Source organism: Urocitellus parryii, chromosome 3 (genome assembly GCF_045843805.1).
Source record: "Urocitellus parryii isolate mUroPar1 chromosome 3, mUroPar1.hap1, whole genome shotgun sequence".
NCBI lineage: Eukaryota > Metazoa > Chordata > Mammalia > Rodentia > Sciuridae > Urocitellus > Urocitellus parryii.
The window spans coordinates 90,369,146-90,382,640 of NC_135533.1; the positions used below are offsets into that span (position 1 = coordinate 90,369,146).

General features: G+C 36.1%; 1 protein-coding gene across 2 annotated transcripts in view; it reads left to right on the forward strand.

Annotated features, from left to right (window-relative positions):
* The window catches only part of Bbs9 (Bardet-Biedl syndrome 9), a 477,419-nt gene that overhangs the window by 293,038 nt on the left and 170,886 nt on the right, over positions 1–13,495 (forward strand). The gene's annotated exons all lie outside the window — the stretch shown is intronic.

Sequence of the window (13,495 nt, forward strand, 5' to 3'; positions counted from 1 at the left end):
AAAAAAAAAACCTTCTAAGAAATAGCTTTGAAAGCAAAGGAAGTCTCTTGGAAACATAAAGCATATTTGGCATCTTCTGTGTCATGTATGAAAAGTTAATGGAATTGGTTTTTATGACTGGCGTATGGAATTGGTCTCATTCTGCTGTCACACCTTGTATATGAATAAAAGGGTAGATCATGGACTCATTTCTGTGAAAAATCATGACTACTTTGTGGTAGAACTGGCAGGATTATCAGGAATTTATGGATTGGAGATTCATTTTGGTAAAAGTGGAACTTGTTCTAAGCCAAATAATTGAATCAAAACTTTAATTTGTAACAGTTCACCAGCATTACTTGATTTGGTCTTGATAGAAAGGAAGATGAGAAAGGTTACTTGCTTGTCACTATGTCTGTTGGTTTTACAAAGAGAAATATGGAAAATGTCTTTCTTGCATATTCTGAGGCTTGGCTAATGGAAAACTAGCTGTGTCACTGGGAGTCTCTTCAGTCCAGACATCCTATCTTCCATGCCCCATATTCTTACCCTGGAAACCCCAACATTATTCTTTCTTATGGACTCCTGCTTTAAAAATTGTCTATCTCTCTTGGGCTGGGGATGTGGCTCAAGCGGTAGCACACTCACCTGGCATGAGTGTGGCCCGGGTTCGATCCTCAGCACCACATACAAACAAAGATGTGTCCGCTGAAAACTAAAAAATAAATATTAAAAAATTCTCTCTCTCTCTCTCTCTCTCTCTCTCAAAAAAAAAATATTTAAAAATTGTCTCTCAAGGATAATATAGCAATTTTTATGTAATTTTAGTAATACTATATGGAACTACATATGAGATTTTATGTTCACTGTGAAGCAATCTGTATTGCTACAGTGACTTGATATTTTACTTCACTTGGAAGTCATTATATATAAACATGTATTTTCTCTCATTTAAAAAAAATGTTGAAAATAACTCATTGAGTCATAATTGTTACCTGCAAAGAGTCCATGCTGGTATTCTCTTATAGTCCTGTTAGCCAGCCAGCCAAAAATGGGTTACATATGGCACCAGACCCCTTCTGCGTGACCATAGATTGTAACTGCTGAGTGACTTCACTTGAGACAAGTTTAAGGCAATAAAGTGAATGCCTGAGAAAAGAAGTCATCAGTAGAGGTTTATGAGTTGTGGAAACAAAGAGCTCCAACTGTGCTCACCACAAGCTGAGTAGCTTAAAAATCCAGAGAAGGTGTTTGAATTGATGAACTGTTTGAATTGGTCTTCTGACCTCCAGAGTGACCTTTGACATTACTTCTTCAGGTCTGAAAGATAATTGCCCTCCTCTCCTTTCCCCCTAAGGCAACCCTGGCAAGAATTTCAACTTTTTCTTTTGAAGAGTGATACCTGTGGTGCAGTGCATGGGGTCAGAATATGACCTTGCACATCTGTATTTCACTAGGACCACCAAATAGAGATGGCTGCCTCCATTGCTGTCTTTGGATGGGAACTTGGAAGAGTGCTTCCCCAAATCCATATAGCCTCCATCTAAACTTGTTTTCTTCATTGTCAGTTTTGGAGAATAATAATTTTATTATTCAGGGGGATGAAAATGAAATAAATTATTTGAAAGTAGTGAAATATGATAGTTATTTTGGATGATAGAGATTATTTTAAATTTCTCTATTTTTCAACGTGTCTGGCTACTGTCTTAAGAGCACTTCTGAAATTGCTATAATGGATAGCTTAATCAGTTCATATAAATTTGTTGTATACTGTTAAGAACTTTGATTGGAAATACAGTAAATCCTTTAAGAATTAGTCACTATAGAAAGCTGATTTGTAACAGTTAAATGTTCACATTACACTGAAGTGAGATATAAACACTCCTTTGTAACTTGCATGTCATTATTACCACACACAGATGTCTTGGCTCCAAGAGCACATGTATTAAATGAGTGCTGACTCGGATTTTTGCCAGGGTGAAGGCTTTAGTGATCTTAATAAGAGCCCAGAACATCGCATGATGGGAGCTCTAGGCCATGCTTTGTAGTCTGTACCTTTAGCGATGGAGAGTAGAAGCACTGTCCAGGTTTTCCCATGTCATGCTTCAAGCTGACTCACAGCTAAACAAAGCCTTATCGATACATGAAGACCTTAAGGGAAAAGTAGAAAATCTTACAGAAAGTTCCATTTTAAATATGTTAAAAGAATTCCTTTTATAGGTTATCTTAATTCAAAGGTTGCCCATCAATCATGGATGCTTGAGATTGAGTTGCTATATGATACATCAGATCTCTAGGTTGGATTTTTTACAAAACTGTTCTCTACTGGGAATGAATCCACATAAGGACTTACATCCTGTAGGAGGAAGTGTGAGCCTGGGTTTTCAGGTCCTGACTGAACCGTCCTGATATTCCTGTCAAAACTTAATGTTTTAATTAGTGCTCTGATTAAGGACTTGCATACATTTTGAGTGGTTTGTCCCTAATTCTGTTAGTTTTAGTATACATATTTGCAGAATGTGAAGTTTTTTAGGAATGCATGTATTACATTTATATCAGAAGTGATAATCTATCCTGGTATCTACTTAGTAAACTACATATATGTTGATGTATAAAATTAAATTTGACAACAAGACTTCAGTGAGTAACTGAGGCATAAAAAATTTGTTTTGTTCTCATATGGTTAGAATGTTCTCTTTTATCAAGTTGCTCATCACTTTGAGACCATTGTAATCCAATTAAATGACATTACACTTTATTGAAACCATTGTAATCCAATTAAATGACATTAATATATTTTTGAGGTAGATGCTATTTGTTTTATCATTCTTTCAAGTAATATATTAAGAATGAAAACCCCCAAATTTAAATTTATTTGATTTGAGAGTGAGACTTCTAAAATGGAATTGCTTGAGATTAAAACAGCAGCTACAGCAACAACAACAAAATCCTACAATTGTAGAGCCATAGCCACAGTACTTTGGAAGTAAATAAAGGAAGCCTGAAAATGCAGTACATGAAAGGAAAGAGAATAAGCATACATGAGCCAAAAGTTGTTGTGCTTCTGTGACTAATATTAGGATACAATTCTTTGTCCATAGTATTGCCATTTGGTTAGCATTGTGAAGTAAATATAAATGAATATATAATTAATTAGTATCAATGATTAATAATAAAATTAGATATTAAGTCTGTTTTCTTTAAAGAGCTTGACATTCCCTTACAATGTGAAGTTTCATAAGTATCATCCTACTATATCAGGTAAACTTGAGGTTTGATTGAATACCTGTTCAGTATCATGGTCATAGTTGACAAGCAGCTTATCTAAAATAATATTAAGGCCTTCATTTAAGCTTTACTTAAAGTTGGAACTTGGTATTTGACCCAGAAGAGGTAGAAAGTCATTAAATGGGAAAGTACTTAATTCCGGCCTTCTTCATTGTCTTGTGTGTATTTCTCATGTCTGTCAGAAGATGATACCACATTTTCCAGAATTCCTCTCTCAGGCTAATGGGGTGAAGTTGGGCAGCAATATCAGGAAGACTTGGGTTGTTTGCATTTCCATTCCCTTGGTCTGAAGCACACCAATCCCAGATTGTATCTGGTGTGGAGCCCCTCAGAGGCCTTCCAACTAGCATCTGGACAGAGCCTGAACATGTGGAGAACAGATTCAGTCCTACTGCTAGGCACATTTCACCGTAGATTGGCAGAAGGTGGCAAGCCTTGCTACCAAGAGGTTTAATAGTCTGGAGGGGACAGGCAGAGCCAACCATAGGCAAGAAAGAAACCAATGAATTTATGGGATAAGCAAAATCAAAGATCAAATTGGTTGCACCAGTTTGCAGTCCTACCAGCAATGTGTGAGCAAGGCTTAAAATTGTCCTTTCAAAGACCATGTGGATATTTTTAGGGCTGTGTTTCTTACACATTATCAGGGAGGAGGATACAGAAAAACAAAGATTGCTAAAGATGTGCAAGAAGAGACAAACCAGAATATTCCACTTTATTTCTGGTTGGCAGTTCTTTCTCCTCACTTCTAGGCCAGATGGCCACAGACTGATAGTGCATCCAGAGGACTGAGACCTACATTAATTATTGAAACTACAGAGGAGCAATCAGAATGGGCGCTCCACAAAGAAACAGACTTTAGAGGAAGACAGTCTGGTCAGACCCTGTATCTGAGGACAAACTTTATTATAATGAGTACTTAGTACCTCATGAGTTAAATACTAACAGCAAATAATCTACATTTTCAGTAGTCATGACTTGAATTAATTTTGAATATTGCCCTAACATTTAAAAAATTTTACATACAGAAATTTTAGATTTGATTTGAATGCTTGTTAGGTTAGTTATGTGTTTTTAAAAAAAGACTTCCTCCATAAATATCTTCATAATTTTCTCCTAGAAATATTCAGTGTTGCTCTAGAAATATTTAATAAGGGACTGTTACATATTTATTTGATGTCTGCACAATAATTAAGTTAGTGATCTGAGAAGGCTGCTATAGGTCATGTGTTTATTTCAGAATTTCTGTCATTTTTATTCACATAGAGGCCAACTTTTGGTAGCATATATATGCCTTAGGTATCATAGGCATATAATTTGGGGAGTTTCCAAAAGGTAAATAATCAGAACAAATTTTAACAAAGAAGGAAGTATGGATATGTATGGTTCCAGTTCTGCCTACATGGTATCTATTTTACTTACTAGCAGAACTCCAGTTATATCTGGGAGGTGCAGAAGGGATTAAATGGCACAAGTTTTATTGGCACCTAGTTAAAAAGAAAAGAAAAGAAAATCTCAGATTTTTAGTTTTTTTTTTTTTTTTTTTAAAAAAAAGCTCAGAGCAGATATGTTCCACAGTTAGTTCTGGCCAGAGAAATGGAAGTTAAATTAGAGGCCTGCTGCCTTCTTTGATGTTCCTTTACTGTGATTCCTGGCTGTCGGGTTTCTGGCCTCTGCCTGTCCTGATAACTGAAACATTGCTGCTATGTGGAAAACTGAGGACTTGTTCTGATTTCATCTCAGCTCTCCAGATAATTCCCCAGTTCAGGCTTCTGTCCCTCCCTTATTTCCTAGCCTTTCTGATGTGTGTTCTCATAGGCTGGTATTGGCTTTTCAGTTCATGTTTTTTACTGACTACTATACAGTCCCCAATAAATTTTCTATTTATTATTCATTTATTTTAATCAGTTATACATGACAGCAGAATGCTCTTCAATTCATTATATACAAATTAATCATAATTTTTGACGTCTCTGGTTGTACCCAAATTAAGGTCACACCATTTGTGCAATCAAACATGTGCCTAGGGTAATGATGACCATTTCATTCCACCATCTTTCCTACCCCCATGTTCCCTCCCCACCTCCCCTTTGCCCCATCCAAAGTTCCTCCACTCATCCACCCCCCCCCGACATTATGGGTTTAGCATCCACTTATCAGAGAAAACATTAGCCTTTGGTTTTTGGGGATTGGCTTACTTTGCTTAGCATATTCTCTAACTCCATCCATTTGTCTGCAAATGCCATAATTTTATTCTCTTTTATTGCTGAATAATATTCCATTGTGTATATATACCACAGTTTCTTTATCCATTCATCTATTAGTTGGTTCCACAGTTTGGCTATTGTGAATTATGCTGCTATGAACATTGATATGGCTGTGTCACTACAGTATGCTGATTTTAAATCCTTTGGATATAGACTGAGGAGTGGAATAGCTGGGTCAAATTGTGATTCCATTCCAAGTTTTAAAGGAATCTCCATACTGCTTTTCATAGTGGTTGCACCAATTTGCAGTCCTGACAGCAATGTGTGAGTGTGCCTTTTCCTCTACATGCTCCCCAACACTTATTGTTGCTTGCATTCTTCATAACTGCCATTCTGACTGGCATGAGATGAAATCTTAGAGTAGTTTTGATTTGCATTTCTCTAATTACTAGAGATGTTGAACATTTTTTTTCATGTATTTGTTGATCAATTGTATATTTTCTTCTGAGAAGTGTTTGTTCATCTCCTTAGCCCATTTATTGATTGGGTTGTTTGTTTTTTTGGTGTTAAGTTTTTTTTTTAATATCTATTTTTTAAAGTTGTCAATGGACCTTTATTTTATTTACGAATATGCATTGCTGAGAATTGAACCCAGTGTCTCACACATGCTAAGCAAGTGCTCTACCACTGAGCCACCACCCCAGCCCCTACCTAGTGTTAAGTTTTTTGAGTTTTTTATATATCCTGGAGATTAGTGCTCTGACATGCGTGTGGCAAAAATTTGCTCCCAAAATGTAGGCTTTCTGTTTACCTCATTGATTGTTACTTTTGCTGAGAAGAAGCTTTTTGGTTTGAATTCATCCCACTTCTTGATTCTTGATTTTATTTCTTACACTTTAGGAGTCTTGTTAGGGAAGTCAGAGTCTAATCCAACATGATGAAGATTTGGACCTACTTTTTCTTCTATTAGGCATAGGGTCTCTAGTCTAATTCTTAAGTCTTTGATCCACTTTGAGTTGAGTTTTGTGCATGGTGAGAGATAGGGGTTTAGTTCATTTTGCAAATATGGATTTCCAGTTTTCCCAGCACCATTTGTTGAAGAGACTATCTTTTCTCCAATGTGTGGTTTTTGGCACCTTTGTCTAGTATGATATAACTGTATTTATGTGGGTTGGTCTCTGTTTCTTCTATTCTTTACCGTTGGTTTACATGTCTATTTTGGTGCCCATACCGTGCCATTTTTATTACTATAACTTTATAGTATAGTTTAAGGTCTGGAATTGTGATGCTTCTTGCTTCACTTTTCTTCCTAAGATTGCTTTGGCTATTCTGGGTCTCTTAATTTTCCAAGTGAATTTCATGATTACTTTTTCTATATCTATAAGAAATGACATTGGGATTTTAATTGGAATTGCATTGAATCTGTATAGCACTTTGGGTAGTTTTGACAAAATTAATTCAATCTGGGAGCTTGTGAGATCTTTTCATTTTCTAAGGTCTTCTTCAATTTCTTTATTTAGTGTTCTGTAGTTTTCATTGTTGAGGTCTTTCACCTCTTTTGTTAAATTGACTCCTAAGTTGTTGTTTTTTTTTTTTTTTGTAGGCTATTGTGAATGAGGTAGTTTTCCTAATTTCTCTTTCTGAGGGTTCATCACTTATGCATTTGATTTATGGATGTTGATATTATATATCCTGCTAATTTTCTGAATTCATTATTAATTCTAGAAGTTTTCTGGTGGAATGTTTTGGATCCTCTAAGTATAGAATCATGTCATCAGCAAATGATTATAGTTTGAGTTCTTTTTTTCCTATTCGTATTCCTTTAATTTCTTTCATCTAATTGCTCTGACTAGAGTTTCAAGAACTATGTTGAATAGAAATGGTGAAATAGGGCATCCCTGTATTGTTCCAGTTTTTAGAGGGAATGCTTCAATTTTTCTTTATTTAAAATGATGTTGGCCTTGGTTTAGCATAGGTAGCTTTCACAATGTTGAGGTATGTTCCTACTATTCCCTAGTTTTTTAAGTGTTTTGAACATGAAAGGGTTCTGTATTTTGTCAAATGCTTTTTCTGCATCAATTGATATAATCATATGATTCTTAACTCTAAGTGTGTTGATGTGATTTATTATTTTTCATATGTTGAACTGACCTTGCTTTCCTGGAATGAATCCCACTTGATCATGGTGCACTATTTTTTAAAATATGTTTTTGTGTGCAATTTGCCAGAATTTTATTGAGAATTTTTGCATCAATGTTCATCAGGGGTATTGGTCTGAAATTTTCTTTCCTTGATGTGTTTCTGTTTGGTTTTGATATCACGATGATACTAGCCTCATAGAATGAATTTGGAAGGGTTCCTTCCTTTTCTATTTCATGGAATAATTTGAGGAGTATTGGTATTAATTCTTTTTTTGTAGGTCTTAAAGAACTCAGCTAAGAATCCAGGTGGTCCTGGGATTTTCTTGATTGGTAGGCTTCTAATGTTGTCTTCTACTTCCTTGCTTGAAATTGATCTGTTTAAATTGTGTATGTCCTCTGGTTCAGTTTGGGTAGATCATATGCCTCTAGAAGTTTGTCAGTGTCTTTGAGGTTTTCTATTTTCCTAGTACATTTTCTTTGCCTTGGCAGTTTTCTACTTCAGGGGCTCTCATGTGTGATCTCATTTGCTGTTGAGAAGGCAGTATGGAGCAAGTTGTGGTGGCACATAACTGTCAGGAGGCTGATGCAGGAGGATCACAAGTTCAAGACCCGCCTAGGCAACTTGGACCCTCTTTCAAAATTAAAAACTAAAAAGTGCTAGGGAGTGAGCTGGGGATACAGCTCAGTGGTAGAGGACTAGCCTACCATATGTGAGGCCCTGAGTTAGATTCCTCAGTAACCCCCAATTCCCCCCCACAAAAAATAAGTGCAGGGGATATAGCTCAGTGGCAGAGCATCCCTGGGTTGCATTCTCAGCATTAAAAAAAAAAAATAGAGGAAACATGGGGTAGTGGTTCAAAACAGGGGCTCTAGAGTCAGACAGGCCTGGATTTGAATTGGGAGTTACTTAATCTCCTGTGCCTCTTTTCTTAAGCTGTAAATATCATTGTAGTTCTATTTTTAGTTTCTTGAGGAACATCCACATACTGTTTTCCATAGTAGTGTACCATTTTACATTCTTTTTTTTAATATTTATTTTTTAGTTGTAGTTGAACACAATACCTTTATTTTATTTATTTTTATGTGGTGCTGAGGATTGAACCCAGGGCTTCACATGTGCTAGGTGCACACTCTATCGCTGAGCCACAACCCCAGTCCACCATTTTACGTTCTTAAAAAGAGTACACAAGGGTTCCCGTTTCTCTAAATCCTGGTCAACACTTACTACTTTCTGTTTTCCATTTTGTTTCTTAATAGTGGCTAACATAATAGGTTTGAGATGATTTCCCTTTGTGGATTTGATTTGCATTCACTGATAATTAGTGATGTCAAGCATCTCTTCATATGCTTCTTCGCCATTTACATTTTTTTGAGCCTTTTTTTTGAAGTTCTTGCTCCATTTTTATATTGGGTGATTATTGTTTTTGAATTGTAGGAATTGCTTATGTACTTATGTACTTTTATCAGATATATGGTTTGCAAACATTTTCTCCCATTGCTACCTTTTAACTCTGCATAGCAAAGAAAACATAGCAATGTTTTCTTTGCGATGCAGAATGCTTTTAGTTTGATATAGTCCTGGGTGTCTGTTTTTTATGCCTTTGGTATCATTCCGGAAGGCATTGCCAAAACCAGTTAAAAAGCCTTTACCACATATTTTTTTCTAAGAGTTTTATACTAAGTCTTCAATCCATTTTGAGTTGCTTTTGTGAATGGGGTAAGATAAGGGTCCAGTTTCTTTCTTTGCATGTGGATATTCCGTTTTCCCAATACTATTTGTTGAAAAGACTCTCCTTCCCCCTTGTGTTGTTTTGACACCCTGGCTAAACATCATTTGACCACACACATAGGGGTTTATTTCTGAGTTGTGTATTCTGTTCCAATGCTCTATATGTCTGTCTTAGTGCCAATACCACACTATTTTGATTACTATAGCTTTGTAATTTGTGTATCATTATTAGCACATATTAACTACACAAAATAATGGGTTTCTTATGACTTTTTTCCCTTGCATATAATGTACTCTGATCATATATATCCATTCTCCCTATGTATCCTTCTAATATTTGGAAATCAAGAAATATGAGTTCTTTAGCTTTGTTCTTCCTTTTCAGGATTATTTTCTCTTTTGGGTCCTTTGAGGTTTTATATGAATTTTAGGATTTTTTTCTATTTTAACATAAAATACCATTGGGATTTTGATAGAGATTGCACTGAATCTGGTATTATTTTGTACAGTACGGACATGTTAACAACATTAAATGTTCCAGTTCTTGAACAAGGATATCTTTGGTTTATTTGTATCTTCTTTAATTTCTTTAGCAATATTTTATATTCTCAGTGTACAAGTCTTTCACCTCATTAGTTTATTCCTAAGAGTTTTATTTTGAGAATTATTTCTTTAACACAAGTTTATGGAATTGAGTTGATTTCCAATTTTTTAATTTACATATTAACACTGTATCTTTCTGAAGTTCAGCTTTCTTTCCATTACCAAGAACCATAGTATTTTCTTTTTACCTTTTTAATTTGTTTTAATTAGTTACATGTGACAATATAATGCATTTATGTACTTTGATACATAGATGGGATATAATTTCTCATTTTTCTGAGTGTTAATGTTGTAGAATCATATTGGTCATGCAGTCACATATATACATAAAATAATAATGTCTGTTTCATTCTACTATCTTTCCTATCCCCACATCCCCTGCATTTCCCTCCCATCACTTCCCTCTACCTAATCTAAGGTAACGCTAATCTTCTCTAGTGCCCCCCATCGTATTGTATTGTGAATTAGCATCTGCATTTAGAGAAAACATTTGGCCTTTGTTTTTTGGGGGGAGTGGCTTTCTTTGCTTAGCATGATATTCTCCAACTCCATCCATTTACTGGCAAATGCCGTAATTTCATTCTTCTTTAAGCTGAGTAATATTCCATTGAATATATATACCACATTTTCTTTATCCATTCATCTATTGAAGGACATCTAGGTTAGTTCTATAGTTTAGCTATTGTGACATCGATGTGGCTGCATTACTATAATATGCTCATTTTAAGTCCTTTGGATATAAACAAAGGAGTGGGATAGCTGGGTTAAATGGTGGTTCCATTTCAAGTTTCCTGTGGAATCTTCATATTGCTTTCCATAGTGGTTGCACCAATTTGCAGTCCCACTAGCAATGTATGAGTTTACCTTTTCCCACACATCCTTGCCAACATTTATTCTTGCCTCTATTCTTGATGAATGCATTCTGACAGGAGTGAGATGAAATCTAAGTGTAGTTTTGATTTGCATTTCTCTAATTGCTAGAGATTTTGAACACTTTGTCATATATTTGTTGATCAATTTTATTACTTCTTCTGTGAAGTGTCTGTTCAATTCCTTAGCCCATTTATTGATTGGGTTATTTTGTTGTTGTTGTTAAATTTTTGAGTTCTTTATATATCCTAGAGATTAATGCCCCATCAGAGGTGCACGTGGTAAAGATTTTCTCCCAATCTGTAGGCTCTCTCCTCATATTATTGATTGTTTCCTTTGCTAAGAAGAAGCTTTTTAATTTGAATCCATCCCATTTTTTGATTCCTGATTTTACTTCTTGTGCTTTAGGAGTCTTGTTAAGGGAGTCAGATCCTAGGCCAACATGGTGAAGATTTGGCCTACTTTTCCAAGAACCATAGTCTTTTGAATATGCAAAATAATGTTCACAAAACCTTTGCATTATCCTGGGAGGAGAGCGCTATACATCTTCATTTAGAGTTTTGCTTTAAGTAATTGTCCAGCCTCGATGCTCTCATTTTGCTAGTGGAGAAGATAATGTGTACCTTATGAGGTTAATTGAGTATTAATTGAGATAATGGAGACAAAACCCTGAACATAATTCATGAAACATGCTAAGTGTTCAGAAGTATCTATTATTAAATATTTTTAAAAATGCATTCTTATGTATTTTGAAATTTCTTACACCACTGTAGAGCAGATATAATAAATTACAAGGGTTACTCTAGACATTCTAGTAACATTGAGAAAAACTGATAGTACTAAAAAGAAAGAAGAAAAAAAGTATAAAATTAAACATAAAAACAATAATAGTACAATAGTTGTACCAAGTCTTTTAGGATCCAATGAGCTCCCTGCAATTTCTTCTAGCTGGATAAATTTACAACGAAATGTAGCAGTTGGCGTTCATAGTGGTGACTTCTCGAGTCATCAAGAAAAAATTAAGTTACATGAAGTGCACTCATTTTAAGAAGGTGATGGAATTGGAGATGTAGTTTTGAAAGGTTTTCCTTCAGAATAATGTATGTTTTGCCACTGGTTTTAAACCCTTGGCTTTTCCAGAATTTCCAAATGTTCCATAGGACTAAGATTTTAAAGTACTGGAAATTAGGTCTAAAGGTTTCAACCACAGTTATTGGCTAAGAATGGTAATGCCATTAGATAAAGTGAACTCTATACTTTTCAGAGATGGTATGTTCTGGAGAATTCAGATTCACCAAGCAGCTAAGTTAAAGGAATTGCCAAGCTGCATCCAAATACATGTCACTATGGATATAAGCAGGACTTTGGGATCCTTTGGGGTCAGTGCTGCTCCTCCAGAACCCTCACCCTTCATGGTAGACAATACTTTGTAATGATCCAGAGTCTTTAGGTAACTAACCTGGCTCAGTTTGGGATGCTTTGGTCTGTATGTAACTGAAGCCTGGCTCAGTTTGGCTTAAGCAATAAAGAAATGTGTGGGTTCATCTAACTGAATGTCCAGAGGATTTAGAATTTTATTTATTGATTGATAATAGGGATTGAACCCAGGGATATTTAGCCATTGAGCCATATCCCCAGCCCTTAATTTAATATTTTATGTAGAGACAGGGTCTTGCTGAGTTGCCAAGTGCCTTGCTGAGTTGCTAAGTGCCTTGCTAAGTTGCTGAGGCTGGCTTTGAACTCGAGATCCTTTTGTCTCAGCCTCCCAAACAGCTGGGATTATAGGCACCCGCCATCGCACCCGGCTCAGAACTGTTTTTAATCCAGTGGCTTCCATTCTCTTGTCCTAGATTTGCTTGTCTTTGCCTTCCTCTGGGTTTTGGCTTCATCCTAGAGTGGGTAGTACTGAGATGTCTCCAGCTATACTAGACCCCACAGCTACACACAACATCCAGAGACTTACTCTTGGAGAAAATAAATTCCAAGAAGCCCCAAGCAGATTGTTCCTTATTTTTCTCTGGCCTGTGTGTTAGGTCACCTGTCCATTTTGGAAACAATCTTTGATACTGGAGGAATATCATATAATGAGTGGTTTGGGGCAGGTTATTGAACCAGTCATTGTCAAGAAGGATGGAGTCATAGCTGACTCAATTCAAATCATAACTCATCTCTTGAGCTGGGTCAAACTACTTCAGTCTCAATGGCTGCTGTTCTATAGGCAGATGGATGTGGGTATGTTTACACCTGTGTACCACCAGCCCTGAAGAAGGATTTGTGGAAGATACCTTGGAAGTGGGCTTGTGGTAGTTTGGGTAGGGAATTCTAAGCCAGTCAGAACATGTCTAGAAGGGGAAAGCCCAGTCTCTGGGTTGGTACATTTCCTTGGCTTTATGGGCTGCTTTTCCCATGGGAGGGTTTGGCTAGAGGAGGGTGCAACTCTGGCCTTTCAAAGCTTAAAGAGTAAGGCAAAGGCTCTTCTTCCTGTTTTAAGAGTAGTTGTGGTCTTCAGCTATAAAATCAGCAGCAAGTGACAATTCTCCTGTGACACAGTTTTCTTCTGAAAAAAGGGAGGTAATAGAAGTGCTAACTAGTTTATCAAGTTGTGAGAGTTTTTTTGAGAAGTTGTATGTAAGTATTCACTGAATGTTAGCTACTTTTATAGTCTCTAAATACATAGG